Source organism: Corythoichthys intestinalis, unplaced genomic scaffold (assembly GCF_030265065.1).
Source record: "Corythoichthys intestinalis isolate RoL2023-P3 unplaced genomic scaffold, ASM3026506v1 HiC_scaffold_27, whole genome shotgun sequence".
Lineage (NCBI taxonomy): Eukaryota > Metazoa > Chordata > Actinopteri > Syngnathiformes > Syngnathidae > Corythoichthys > Corythoichthys intestinalis.
Genome location: NW_026651596.1, coordinates 881626 through 897546, shown reverse-complemented (window position 1 = coordinate 897546; position 15921 = coordinate 881626).

Sequence of the window (15921 nt, the reverse complement as noted above, 5' to 3'; positions counted from 1 at the left end):
AAATTACATTTCTCGGCCGAAGTGAATTGATCTCGCGCTCCAAAGGTGAGAATGGCTTTTTTGAACTCATTTCGAGGATTGCGCACAAACCAAATGTCCTAGAACCAAATTTCCAAATTTAATTACAAGAATATGACACAATTCACCATTGGGTGAAGTTTGGCTCACTTCTGCGTAGCGGTTTGGGAATTATCATCAATATTACATTTCTCTGCCAAAGTGCACTGATGATGTGCTCGAAAGGTGAGAATGGCTTTTTTGAACTCATTTTGAGGATTGCGCACAAACCAAATGTCCTAGAACCAAATTTCCAAATGTAATTACAAGAATATGACACAATTCACCATTGGGTGAAGTTTGGTTCACTTCTGCGTAGTGGTTTGGGAGTTATCATCAATATTACATTTCTCTGCCAAAGTGCACTGATGATGTGCTCGAAAGGTGAGTATTGCTTTTTTGAACTCATTTTGAGGATTGCGCACAAACCAAATGTCCTAGAACCAAATTTCCAAATGTAATTACTAGAATATGACACAATACACCATTGAGTGAAGTTTGGTTTTCTTCTGCGCAGCAGTTTGGGAGTTATTCACAATATTACAATTCTCTGCCAAAGTGCACTGATCTTGCGCTCAAAAGGTGAGAATGGCTTTTTTTAACTCATTTTGAGGATTGCGCACAAACCAAATGTCCTACAACCAAATTTCCAAATGTAATTACTAGAATATGACACAAGTCACCATTGGGTGAATATTGCGCGGCGGTTTGGGAGTTATCAATATTACATTTCTCTTCCAAAGTGCACTGATCTCGCACTCAAAAGGTGAGTATTGCTTTTTTGCACTCATTTTGAGGATTGTGCACATACCAAATGTCCTAGAACCAAATTTTCAAATGTAATTACTAGAATATGACACGATTCACCATTGGGTGAAGTTTGGTTCACTTCTGCGTGGCAGTTTGGGAGTTATCAATATTACATTTCTCGGCCAAAGTGCATAGATCTCAGGCTCAAAAGGTGATATTGGCCGTTTGAAATCATTTTTAGGATTGCGCACAAACCAAATGTCGTAGAACCAAATTTCCAAATGTAATTACTAGAATATGACACAATTCACCATTCGGTGAAGTTTGGTTCATTTCTGCGCAGCAGTTTGGGAGGTTTTTTTTTCTAGTGTGCAAAGCACTCATCCAGATCGTGTCAATGACTTATTTTCCAGTTGTTCATAAATACAATTCAAATCTAATGTCTAAGCACAATTTACAGTTTGAATGGGAGTTTGTGAGCTGTTAGTCAAGTTTCTGAGGTACTTTCGCTTTACTTCCTTATGTCTGCCTACCACTTCTATTTCCAATTTTTTTACCATTGACTTCAATGGCGCTGGAGTGAAAGCCTGAAAAACCATGATTGGGAAATACTGCATTCTTCTGCCATCTGTACATGGGAAGACAACATAGAGAAGTGACCGAGGGTGACCACAAGTCAAATATGATCGTATTTTATTGACTCTACGGCAATGGATGGATACTCCCATCAGGAAGCTCCTAGGCATTCCATTACCTCCGCAGCCACAAAGTTGGCTGTGTCCTCAAACACTAACACGGGAATTTTGTCTTCACGAATGTGGATGCAGAATCAAGCCAGCGCCTCAATGCTCCACACCACAATCCATTGCGGTCAAGCCAGTCTAACAGCGTAGGGAGACGTCCAAACTGCAGGTTGTACTGCGGGTCCCGGGCATTCGTGTAATCATGGTGCCGCTATCTCATGGAAAGTAATTGCTCCAAAGACACGAAACTTAAAATCTGGCGCATGAAACGATTTGTTGCCTTTGCTATTGATATATCGATGATGATTGTAATTATTAGCTTTAATGTTATTGACAAAAACTACTGTTGCTCGCCTATTGCAAACGCGTATGTGTTGGATGGCTCCCCCGAAAAGCAAGTGTTCCAAGTTTTTTGTTTACAGGTGGAAAATGCTGTTAGGCAATATAAATTGATGTGCCTCACAGCAACACTTACTGTAGGTTGATGGACTTATACCGAGCTTATGTTGTCCAACCCGGGGGAGGGGGCTGGAGGCGTTTGCTTGCCTCGAAGCGGACTGTCAGCTCGATCCAGAGATCCAACTGCTTTTTAACTGCAACAATTTTAAGATATGCTATTGGAGCTGGAATCACCAAAGACGGCGGGATAAAGTCCATCTGGATGCCGCCGAGGGTCTCGTAATGTCGATTGAAAGTTTGGATCCCTTAAGCTCTGCTGTCTGATAACGCATTCCTCGTATGCTCAACCTTTAATATTTTTAATCATTTTATAAATTGTGATTTATTGACGTGTTTTGCACGTGCACCAATCTTTTTAAATAAAACACGAAATGGAATCATGTTGTCCAAAACTTTTATTGCGATCATTGTATGCAATAAAAACGAATGAAATACAATTTTTGTTTATATGATATGCACATACCTTGAAGTATTTCCTTGTATCGACAAAATCCGTGTCAGTCCTTCTACATTCGGCAAATGTAATATAATTTGTAATTTCACCACATTTTGGGCAGGGGCCTTGGCGGTCCGACCCCCGGCTACAGAAGCTAACTCTTGGGACATGGAATGTCACCTCTCTGGCGGGGAAGGAGCCCGAGCTGGTGTGTGAGGCAGAGAAGTTCCAACTAGATTAAGTTGGACTCTCCTCCACACACAGTATGGGTTCTGGTACCAGTCATCTCGAGAGGGGTTGGACCCTCTTCCACTCTGGAGTTGCCCACGGTGAGAGGCGCCGAGCAGGTGTGGGCATACTTATCGCCCCCCGGCTTGGTGCCTGTACGCTGGGGTTTACCCCAGTAGACGAGAGGATAGCCTCCCTCCGCCTAGGGTGGGGGGACTGGTCTTGACTGTTGTTTGTGCTTATGCACCAAACAGCAGTTCAGAGTACCCAGCCTTTTTGGAGTCCTTGGAGGGTGTGTGCTGGAGAGCGCCCCCTCTGGGGACTCCCTCGTTCTGCTGGGGGACTTCAACGCTCACGTGGGTAATGACAGTGAGACCTGGAGGGGCGTGATTGGGAGGAAGCACCCCCCCCCGATCAGAACCCGAGCGGTGTTCTGTTGGACTTCTGTGCTCGTCATGGATTGTCCATAACAAACACCATGTTAAAACATAAGGTTGTCCATATGTGCACTTGGCACCAGGACACCCTAGGCTGCAGTTCGATGATGGACTTTGTAATCGTGTCATCGGACTTGCGGCCGCATGTTTTGGACACTCGGGTGAAGAGAGGGGCGGAGCTGTCAACTGATCACCACCTGGTGGTGTGTTGGCTCCGATGGCGGGGTCAGACCTGACAGGCCTAAACGTATTGTGAGGGTCTGCTGGGAACGTCTGGCAGAATCCCCTGTCAGAAAGAGCTTCAACACTCACCTCCGGAAGAACTTCTCCCTTGTTCCGGGGGAGGTGGGGAACATTGAGTCCGAGTGGACCATGTTCCGCACCTCCATTGTTGAGGCGGCCGATCGGAGCTGTGGCCGTAAGGTGGTTGGTGCCTGTCGTGGCGGCAATCCTCAAACCCGCTGGTGGACACCAGCGGTAAGGGATGCCGTCAAGCTAAAGAAGGAGGCCTACCTGGCCTTTTTGGCCTGTGGGACTCTGGAGGCAGCTGACAGGTACCGGCTGGCCAAGCGGACTGCACCTACGGCGGTCACTGAGGCAAAAACTCGGACATGGGAGGAGTTTGGTGAGGCTATGGAAAACGGCTTCGAGGAAATTCTGGTCCACCATCCGGCGTCTGCGGAGAGGAAAGCAGTGCACCATTAACACTGTATATAGTGAAGATAGGGTACTGCTGCCCTCGACTCGGGACGTCGTGAGTCGGTGGGGAGAATACTTCGCAGACCTCCTCAATTTCACCGACACGCCTTCCTTTGAGGAAGCAGGGTCTGGGGACTCCGAGGTGGGCTCGCCGATCTCTGGGGTTGAAGTCACTGAGGTGGTTGGAAAGCTCCTCAGTGGCAAGGCCCTGTGGGTCGACGAGATCCGCCCGGAGTTCCTAAAGGCTCTGGATGTAGTGGGGCTGTCGTGGCTGACACACCTCTACAACATTGCGTGGACATCGGGGACAGTGCCTCTGGATTGGCAGACCGGGGTGGTGGTCCCCCGTTTTAAGAAGGGGGACCGGAGGGTGTGTTCCAATTATAGATGGATCACACTCCTCAGCCTCCCCGGTAAAGTCTATTCAGGGGTGCTGGAGAGGAGGGTCCGTCAGGAAGTCGAATCTCAGATTCAGGAGGAGCAGTGTGGTTTTCATCCCGGCCGTGGAACAGTGGACCAGCTCTACACCCTTGGCAGGATCCTCGAGGAGGCATGGGAGTTCGCTCAACCAGTCTACATGTGTTTTGTGGATTTGGAGAAGGCGTTCGACCGTGTGCCTAGGGGAGTTCTGTGGAGGGTGCTCTGGGAGTACGGTGTACAGAGCCCCTTGGTAAGGGCTGTTCGGTCCCTGTACGACCGGTGTCAGAGTCTGGTCCGCATTGCCGGCAGCAAGTCGAATTCGTTCCCAGTGAGAATTTGACTCTGCCAAGGCTGCCTTTTGTCACAGATTCTGTTCATAATTTTTATGGACAGAATTTCTAGGCGCAGCCGAAGCGTTGAGGGTGTCCGGTTTGGTGACCTCAGCATTGCATCTCTGCTTTTTGCAGATGATGTGGTGCTGTTAGCTTCATCGAGCCGTGACCTCCAACTCTTACTGGGGCGGTTCGCAGCCGAATGTGAAGCGGTTGGGATGAAGATCAGCACCTCCAAATCCGAGATCATGGTCCTCAGCCGGAAAAGGGTGGCATGCCCTCTCCGGGTCGCGGATGAGATCCTGCCCCAAGTGGAGGAGTTCAAGTATCTTGGGGTCTTGTTCACGAGTGAGGGTAGGAGGGAGCGGGAGATTGACAGGCGGATCGGTGCAGCGTCTGCAGTGATGTAGACTCTGCACCGGTCTGTTGTGGTGAAGAAGGAGCTGAGCCAAAAGGCGAAGCTCTCGATTTACCGGTCGATCTACGTTCCTACCCTCAGCTATGGTCAGGAGCTGTGGGTCGTGACAGAAAGAAGATCCCGGATACAAGCGGCCGAAATTAGTTTCCTCCGTCGGCTGTCCCCCGCGACCCGACCCCGGACTAAGCGGAAGATAATGGATGGATGGATGGACCACATTTTGGTCACTCAAGTGGCCGGCGTATCAATCTTTACTTCACGTCAACACAGGCTGACAGGTTGTTATAATTTTGACCAGGAAGGATCAACTAAGTGATAAAAACAATCATCCAATCTCATCTACGTGTCATCTAGGTCGTGCCGAATCCATTTTTGAAGATTCCGTGGGTTCCTCTGGCTTGATTTCCGCCCCCCCAGACAATTGAGACCGACATGAATGCTCATGAAATATAATGGATGGAAAGTAACACACATAAAATGGTAAATTATGACTGTTTTAGCATCAGTGGGTATAAACCCTAACCCTTCCACTAGCACAGCACATATGCACCTGTCGCCCAATCACGAATTTCCAATGTCGCAAGAGAGTTGCGACACTAATCTCGCCGAAGGTGGTCACGTGGTTTATGTAGGCGTTAATAGTTCCAAGCACAAGCAGCGCTGTAATTGTTTTCTATGGAACTGAAAGTGGTGTTTGCGACGTTTATGGGAAAATCACGTATTGAGGAAGTACTTGTTTGATTAAGTTTTCGCATTATAATATATTTGTCAATGCTAGTTAGGGCCCGAGCACTAGGCGTGCGAAGGCCCTATTGTTTTGCAAAGGATTATTAGGGCCCGAGCACTAGGCATGCGAAGGCCCTATTGTTTTGCAAAGGATTATTAGGGCCCGAGCACTAGACGTGCGAAGGCCCTATTGTTTTGCAAAGGATTATTATTAGGGCCCGAGCACTAGGCGTGCGAAGGCCCTATTGTTTTGCAAAGGATTATTTATTTATTTATTTATTTATTTTTCAGGGCAAATGAAAACGGCCAATTTGGAGGCCTGAACATGCGCGAAAAGTCACCAAATTTTGCACATACGTTCGGAAAATTGTAAATTTCGATAATTTAACAACGTTGCAAAAAAATGTAACAAAATGGCTCAGTGGCGCCCCCTTGAAATTTTAAAATTGGCCTATAACATTAGGGTTTGTCAGCGTAGAGCAATGAAATTTGGGGAGTCTATACCTTGTCTAAAACCGCTTCAAAAAAGCATTGGCACCCATATTCCAAACCCAACAGGAAATCGGTTATTTTGGATCGAATATGAAATTTTTATCGATTTACAGGGTGCACATTTGAGACCTTTTCGCCGAGGGAGTTAGTTGGATCATCTTCAAAATTGGTGAGACTGTTCAGGAGACATATGAGATCTTAAGTTTCTAAAATGGTGTGTTTTCATTCACGGGTCTGACCTGGGCGTGGTGCCAAAGTCGGCCATTTTTTCGGCAAAACACCGAATTCAGTAAATGGCTAATAATTCCTTTACACAACTTTCAATCTTTTTCATATCTGCCATGTACATGCGGTATCCCAGCCTGAACACGACTGCATTGAAATATTACCCATTAGGCCTAGCGCCCCCTAGTGAGAACAGGAAATGCCTTTTTTTACAAGACAGGTTCCTCCTCCAAGGGAAAAAAATCTGTTGACCTCAAACCTGCATCAGGGGAGCCTTAAGACCTGTGTTCAGGTGCCTGATGAAAAATATTGAGGTTTCGTTGAAGCGGAGGGGTCCAAACATGAAAGTGAAAATGATCGTCAACAATTTGTCTCGCAAAATACTTTGAACAGTCATAACTCAGCAGATATACAACATATCTGCGCCAAACTTCCCATGCTTGTTAAGAGTCATACCCTGAAGCGTCCTGTAGGGGTCATTTGCATCAACTCTACAGTGCCAACTAGTGGCGACAGAAAGGAGTTTTAAAAAAGGCTTTTCCTATTGGGTTTTTTCAACGTAGAGCAATGAAATTTGGGGAGTACATACCTTATGCCTAACTGCTCAAAAAAGCCTCTTGCACCCATATTCCAAATCCAACAGAAAATCGGGTATTTTGGATCGAATGTGAAATTTCTGTCCATTTCTAGTACAGTTTACATTTCGAGGCCTGGACATGCACGAAAACTCACCAAATTTTGCACATACATGCGGCTTTGTGTGGATTTCAATAATCTTGCAACGTTACAAAAAAATGTAACAAAATGGCTCAGTGGCGCCCCCTTGAATTTTTCAAAAAGGCGTTTCCTATTAGGTTTTTTTAACGTAGAGCAATGAAATTTGGGGAGTCGATACCTTGTACAAAACTGCTCCAAAAAGTCTCTTGCACCCATATTCCAAACCCAACAGGAAATCGGGTATTTTGGATCGAATGTGAAATTTTTATCAATTAACAGGGTGCACATTTGAGACCTTGTCACAGAGGGAATCAGTTGGATCATCTTCAAAATTGGTTAGACAATTCAGGAGACATATGAAATCTAAACTTTTCAAAATGGTGTGTTTTCATTCATGGGTCTGACCTGGGCGTGGTGCCAAAGTCGGCCATTTTTTCGGCAAAATGACAAATTCAGTAAAGGACTAATAGCTCCTTGAAACAACGTTCAATCTTTTTCATATCTGGCATGTATGTGCGGCATCCCACCCTTAACACGAGTGCATTGAAATATTACTCATTAGGCCTAGCGCCCCCTAGTGGGAACAGGAAATGACTTTTTTTACGAAACAGGCTCCTCCTCCAAGGAAAAAAAATCTATTCACCTCAAACCTGCATCAGGGGAGCCTTAAGACATGTGTTCAGGTGCCTGATGAAAAATACTGAGGTTTGGTTGAAGCAGAAGGGTCCAGCAGGAGAAGTAAAAATGACTGAAGCCATTTCGTCTCACCACAAGTTTTGAACAGTCATAACTTCTACAACATATCTGCGCCAAACATATCGTGCTTGTTGAGTCATAGTCTGAAGGGTCCTGTAGGGGTCATTTGCATCAACCCTACAGCGCCAACTAGTGGCAATAGAAAGTCACTCATTTTTTAAAATATATGTCCAGTTCTTTTCAGGTTGGTCATTGTAGTTTCAAGACCTTTTAAAATACTTATTTTACGGCCCATGTCCACATGTCTCTGTCTGTTGCTGTGATGACCCTTTATTCGCTCCTTTTTTGTAGTCCTCTGTCCAATAGGGTTTTTTATCTCTTAGGTGTGTGAATGTAAAGAGGCAACTTTCGCGCATGTTAGGTTCTAATGAGATGATTAGAGAGGACGATCTGCCACCACCCTGACCTGCACACTGTCCGAGTTGCATGACGTCCGAGTTGCGCTAGATTGCGAGGGCCCGTTCAGTCCTGCTTGCAGGCTTAGTTATTATTATTCTTTTTTCAGGGCAAATGAAAATGGCCAATTTGGAGGCCTGAACATGCACGAAAAGTCACCAAAATTTGCACATACGTGCGGGTTCGCGTAAATTTCGATAATCTTGCGTCGTTTTGAAAAAATGTCAAAAAATGGCTCAGTGGCGCCCCCTTGACCCTTAAAATTTTCAAAAAGGCCTCTCCTCTCAGGTTTTCAACGTAGAGCAATTAAATTTGGGGAGTAGATACCTTATGCCTAACTGTTCAAAAAAGCCTCTTGCACCCATATTCCAAATCCAACAGGAAATCGGGTATTTTGGATCAAATGTGAAATTTTTATCGGTTCACAGTTGGAGTTTACATTTGGAGGCCTGAACATGCACGAAAACTCACCAAAATTTGCACATACATATAACTTTGCATAAATTTTGATAATCTACGAAAAAATTTAACAAAATCGCTCAGTGGCGCCCCCTTGAAATTTTCAAAAAGGCCTCTCCTATTAGGTTTTTTCAACGTAGAACAATGAAATTTAGTGAGTCGATACATTGTACAAAACTACTCCAAAAAGTCTCTTGCACCCATATTCCAAACCCAACAGGAAGCCGGAAATTTTGGGTCAAATGCGAAATTTTATCGATTTACATTTGAGACCTTGTCGCTGAAGGATAAAGTTGGATCGTCTTCAAAATTGGTCAGACTATTCAGGAGACCTATGAGATCTTAAGTTTTCAAAATGGTGTGTTTTCATTCAAGGGTCTGGCCTGGGCGTGGTCCCAAAGTCGGCCATTTTTAGGCAAAATACCAAATTCAGAAAATGATTAAAAACTCCGTGATCCAACGTTCAATCTTTTTCATTTTTAGCATGTTTATGAGATATCCCAGCCTGAACATGACTGCATTGAAATATTACCCATTAGGCCTGGCGCCCCTAGTGGAAACAGGAAATGGCCTTCTTTACGAGACAGGCTCCTCCTCCATGGGAAAAAAATCTATTGACCTCAAACCTGTTTCAGGGGAGCCTCAAGACATGTGTTCAGGTGCCTGATGAAAAATATTGAGGTTTCGTTGAAGCGGAGAGGTCCAAACTGGAAGTGAAAATGACCGTCAACAATTTGTCTCGCCCAAAATTTTGAACAGTCATAACTCGGCAGATATGCAACATATCTGCGCCAAACTTTCCGTGTTTGTTGAGAGTCATACCCTGAAGGTTCTTGCTCTACAGTGCCAACTAGTGGCGACAGAAAGAAGTTTTAAAAAAGGCCTTTCCTATTGGGTTTTTTCAACATAGAGCGAGGAAATTTGGGGAGTAGATACCTTATGCAAAACTGCTCCAAAAAGTCTCTTGCACCCATATTCCAAATCCAACAGGAAATCGGGTATTTTGGATCGAATGTGAAATTTTCATGGGTTCACAGTAAGAGTTTACATTTTGAGGCTTGAATATGCATAAAAACTCACCAAAATTTGCACATACATGCAGCTTTGCATAACGTTCAATAATCTTACAACGTTACGAAAACATGTAACAAAATGGCTCAGTGGCGCCCCCTTGAAATTTTCAAAAAGGCCTCTCCATTTAGGTTTTTTCAACGTAGAGGGATGAAATTCGGAGAGTCGATACCTTGTACAAAACTGCTCAAAAAAGTCTCTTGCATGCGTATTCCAAACCCAACAGGAAATCGGGTATTTTGGATTAAACGTGAAATTTTTATCGATTTACAGTGTGCACATTTTACACCTTGGCACCTAGGGAATTAGTTTGATCATTCTCAAAATTGGCGAGACTGTTCATGAGGCATATGAAATCTTAAGTTATCAAAATGGTGTGTTTTCATTCACTGGCCTGACCTGGGCGGGGTGCCAAAGTCGGCCATTTTTTCGCCAAAACACCAAATTCGGAAAATGACTGATAACTCCCTCATACAACGTTCAATCTATTTTAAATCTGGCATGTGTGTGAGGTATACCAGCCTGAGCAGGACTGGATTGAACATTTACCATTTGTGCCTGGCGCCTCCAAGTGGGAACAGGGAATGCCCTTTTTTACGGGACACACTCCTCCTCTAAAAGGAAAAAATCAATCTACCTCAAACCTGCATAAGGGAAGCCTTAAGACCTGTCTTCAGGTGCCTGATGAAAAATATTGAAGTTTCGTTGAAGCGGAAGGGTCCAAACAGGAAAGTGAAAATGACTGTTAACAATTTTTCTCTCCAAAAACTTTGAACAGTCATAACTTGGCAGATATACAACATATCTGCGCCAAACTTCCCGTGCTTGTTGAGAGTCATACCCTGAAGGGCCTTGTAGGGGTCATTTGCATCAACCCTACAGCGCCAACTAGTGGCAATAGAAAGTCACTCGTTTTTCCAATACATGTCCAGCTCTTTTCAGGTTGGTCATTGTAGTTTCAAGACCTATTAAAATACTTATTTACGGCCAATGTCCACGTGTCTCTGTCTGTTGCCGTGACGACCCTTTGTTCGCCATTTAAAGGAAATATTTTTTTTCAGAGACTCAGGAAGCTTATAGAGCCACAATATTTGGCACACTTGGTCGAATTGGCCCAGTTAGAAGATTAATTTTAGTTTTGAATAAGGGCTTGGCTGCACAGCTCAGTAGTGGCTCCTTTTTTGTAGTACTCTCTCCAATAGGAGTTTTTATCTCTTGGGTGTGGGAATGTAAATAGGCGACTTTCGAGCATGTTAGGTTCTAATGAGATGATTAGAGAGGAGGATCTGCCACCACCCTGACCTGCACACAGTCCGAGTTGCGTGACGTCCGAGTTGCGCTAGATTGCGAGGGCCCGTTCAGTCCTGCTTGCAGGCCTAGTTATTATTATTATTTTTATTAGGGCCCGAGCACTGAGCGTGCGAAGACCCTATTGTTTTGCAAAGGATTATTATTATTATTATTATTATTATTTTTATTTTTATTAGGGCCCGAGCACTAGACGTGCGAAGGCCCTATTGTTTTGCAAAGGATTATTTTTTTTTTTATTTATTTATTTTTTTTTTTTCAGGGCAAATGAAAACGGCCAATTTGGAGGCCTCAACATGCACGAAAAGTCACCAAAATTTGCACATACGTCCGGAAAATTGTAAATTTCGATAATTTTGCAACGTTGCAAAAAAATATAACAAAATGGCTCAGTGGCGCCCCCTTGAAATTTTAAAATTGGCCTATAACATTAGGGTCTGTCAGCGTAGAGCAATGAAATTTGGGGGGTCTATACCTTGTCCAAAACCGCTCCAAAAAAGCATTTACACGCATATTCCAAACCCAACAGGAAATCGGTTATTTTGGATCAAATATGAAATTTTTATCGATTTACAGGGTGCACATTTGAGACCTTTTCGCCGAGGGAGTTAGTTGGATCATCTTCAAAATTGGTGAGACTGTTCAGGAGACATATGAAATCTTAAGTTTTGAAAATGGTGCGTTTTCATTCACGGGTCTGACCTGGGCGTGGTGCCAAAGTCGACCATTTTTTCGGCAAAATGACAAATTCAGTAAATGACTTATAGTTCCTTGACACAACGTTCAATCTTTTTCATATTTGGCATGTATGTGTGGTATCCCACCCTTAACACGAGTGCATTGAAATATTACCCATTAGGTCTAGCGCCCCCTAGTGAGAACAGGAAATGCCTTTTTTTACGAGACAGGTTCCTCCTCCAAGGGAAAAAAATCTGTTGACCTCAAACCTGCATCAGGGGAGCCTTAAGACCTGTGTTCAGGTGCCTGATGAAAAATATTGAGGTTTCGTTGAGGCGGAGGGGTCCAAACAGGAAAGTGAAAATGAACGTCAACAATTTGTCACGCAAAAAACTTTGAACAGTCATAACTCGGCAGATATACAACATATCTGCGCCAAACTTCCCGTGTTTGTTGAGAGTCATACCCTGAAGGTTCTTGTAGGGGTCATTTGCATCAACTCTACAGTGCCAACTAGTGGCGACAGAAAGAAGTTTTAAAAAAGGCCTTTCCTATTGGGTTTTTTCAACATAGAGCAAGGAAATTTGGGGAGTAGATACCTTATGCAAAACTGCTCCAAAAAGTCTCTTGCACCCATATTCCAAATCCAACAGGAAATCGGGTATTTTGGATCGAATGTGAAATTTTCATGGGTTCACAGTAGGAGTTTACATTTGGAGGCTTGAATATGCACAAAAACTCGTAAAAATTTGCACATACATGCGGATTTAGATAACGTTCGATAATCTTGCAATGTTACGAAAAAATGTAGCAAAATGCCTCAGTGGCGCCCCCTTGAATTTTTCAAAAAGGCGTTTCCTATTAGGTTTTTTCAACAGAGAGTGATGAAATTTGGGGAGTCGATACCTTGTGCAAAACTGCTCCAAAAAGTCTCTTGCACCCGTAATCCAAATCCAACAGGAAATCGGGTATTTTGGATCGAATGTGAAATTTTTATCGGTTCACAGTAGGAGTTTACATTTGGAGGCTTGAACATGCACGAAAACTCACAAAAATTTGGACATACATGTGGCTTTGCATAACGTTCAATAATCTTGCAACGTTACGAAAACATGTAACAAAATGGCTCAGTGGCGCCCCCTTGAAATTTTCAAAAAGGCCTCTCCATTTAGGTTTTTTCAACGTAGAGGGATGAAATTCGGAGAGTCGATACCTTGTACAAAACTGCTCCAAAAAGTCTCTTGCATGCATATTCCAAACCCAACAGGAAATCGGGTATTTTGGATTGAATGTGAAATTTTTATCGATTTACAGTGTGCACATTTTACACCTTGGCACCTAGGGAATTAGTTTGATCATTCTCAAAATTGGCGAGACTGTTCATGAGGCATATGAAATCTTAAGTTATCAAAATGGTGTGTTTTCATTCACGGGCCTGACCTGGGCAGGGTGCCAAAGTCGGCCATTTTTTCGCCAAAACACCGAATTCGGAAAATGACTGATAACTCCCTCATACAACGTTCAATCTATTTTAAATCTGGCATGTGTGTGAGGTATACCAGCCTGAGCAGGACTGGATTGAAAATTTACCATTTGTGCTTGGCGCCTCCTAGTGGGAACAGGAAATGCCCTTTTTTTACGGGACACACTCCTCCTCTAAAGGGAAAAAAATCAATCTACCTCAAAGCTGCATAAGGGAAGCCTTAAGACCTGTCTTCAGGTGCCTGATGAAAAATATTGAAGTTTCGTTGAAGCGGAGGGGTCCAAACAGGAAAGTGAAAATGACTGTCAACAATTTTTCTCTCCAAAAACTTTGAACAGTCATAACTCGGCAGATATACAACATATCTGCGCCAAACTTCCCGTGCTTGTTGAGAGTCATACCCTGAAGGGCCTTGTAGGGGTCATTTGCATCAAACCTACAGCGCCAACTAGTGGCAATAGAAAGTCACTCGTTTTTCCAATACATGTTCAGTTCTTTTCAGGTTGGTCATTGTAGTTTCAAGACCTATTAAAATACTTATTTACGGCCCATGTCCACGTGTCTCTGTCTGTTGCCGTGACGACCCTTTGTTCGCCATTTAAAGGAAATATTTTTTTTCAGAGACTCAGGCAGCTTATAGAGCCACAATATTTGGCACACTTGGTCGAATTGGCCCACTTAGAAGATTAGTTTTGGGTTTTGAATAAGGGCTTGGCTGCACAGCTCAGTAGTGGCTCCTTTTTTGTAGTACTCTCTCCAATAGGGGTTTTTATCTCTTGGGTGTGGGAATGTATATAGGCTACTTTCGAGCATCTTAGGTTCTAATGAGATGATTAGAGAGGAGGATCTGCCACCACCCTGACCTGCACACAGTCCGAGTTGCGTGACGTCCGAGTTGCGCTAGATTGCGAGGGCCCGTTCAGTCCTGCTTGCAGGCCTAGTTATTATTAGGGCCCGAGCACTAGACGTGCGAAGGCCCTATTGTAATGCAAAGGATTATTAGGGCCCGAGCACTGAGCGTGCGAAGGCCCTATTGTTTTGCAAAGGATTATTATTAGGGCCCGAGCACTAAGCGTGCGAAGGCCCTATTGTTTTGCAAAGGATTATTATTATTATTATTAGGGCCCGAGCACTAGACGTGCGAAGGCCCTATTGTTTTGCAAAGGATTATTTTTTTTTTTATTATTATTTTTTTTTTTTTTCAGGGCAAATGAAAACGGCCAATTTGGAGGCCTCAACATGCACGAAAAGTCACCAAAATTTGCACATACGTCCGGAAAATTGTAAATTTCGATAATTTTGCAACGTTGCAAAAAAATATAACAAAATGGCTCAGTGGCGCCCCCTTGAAATTTTAAAATTGGCCTATAACATTAGGGTCTGTCAGCGTAGAGCAATGAAATTTGGGGGGTCTATACCTTGTCCAAAACCGCTCCAAAAAAGCATTTACACGCATATTCCAAACCCAACAGGAAATCGGTTATTTTGGATCAAATATGAAATTTTTATCGATTTACAGGGTGCACATTTGAGACCTTTTCGCCGAGGGAGTTAGTTGGATCATCTTCAAAATTGGTGAGACTGTTCAGGAGACATATGAAATCTTAAGTTTTGAAAATGGTGCGTTTTCATTCACGGGTCTGACCTGGGCGTGGTGCCAAAGTCGACCATTTTTTCGGCAAAATGACAAATTCAGTAAATGACTTATAGTTCCTTGACACAACGTTCAATCTTTTTCATATTTGGCATGTATGTGTGGTATCCCACCCTTAACACGAGTGCATTGAAATATTACCCATTAGGTCTAGCGCCCCCTAGTGAGAACAGGAAATGCCTTTTTTTACGAGACAGGTTCCTCCTCCAAGGGAAAAAAATCTGTTGACCTCAAACCTGCATCAGGGGAGCCTTAAGACCTGTGTTCAGGTGCCTGATGAAAAATATTGAGGTTTCGTTGAGGCGGAGGGGTCCAAACAGGAAAGTGAAAATGAACGTCAACAATTTGTCACGCAAAAAACTTTGAACAGTCATAACTCGGCAGATATACAACATATCTGCGCCAAACTTCCCGTGTTTGTTGAGAGTCATACCCTGAAGGTTCTTGTAGGGGTCATTTGCATCAACTCTACAGTGCCAACTAGTGGCGACAGAAAGAAGTTTTAAAAAAGGCCTTTCCTATTGGGTTTTTTCAACATAGAGCAAGGAAATTTGGGGAGTACATACCTTATGCAAAACTGCTCCAAAAAGTCTCTTGCACCCATATTCCAAATCCAACAGGAAATCGGGTATTTTGGATCGAATGTGAAATTTTCATGGGTTCACAGTAGGAGTTTACATTTGGAGGCTTGAATATGCACAAAAACTCGTAAAAATTTGCACATACATGCGGATTTAGATAACGTTCGATAATCTTGCAATGTTACGAAAAAATGTAGCAAAATGCCTCAGTGGCGCCCCCTTGAATTTTTCAAAAAGGCGTTTCCTATTAGGTTTTTTCAACAGAGAGTGATGAAATTTGGGGAGTCGATACCTTGTGCAAAACTGCTCCAAAAAGTCTCTTGCACCCGTAATCCAAATCCAACAGGAAATCGGGTATTTTGGATCGAATGTGAAATTTTTATCGGTTCACAGTAG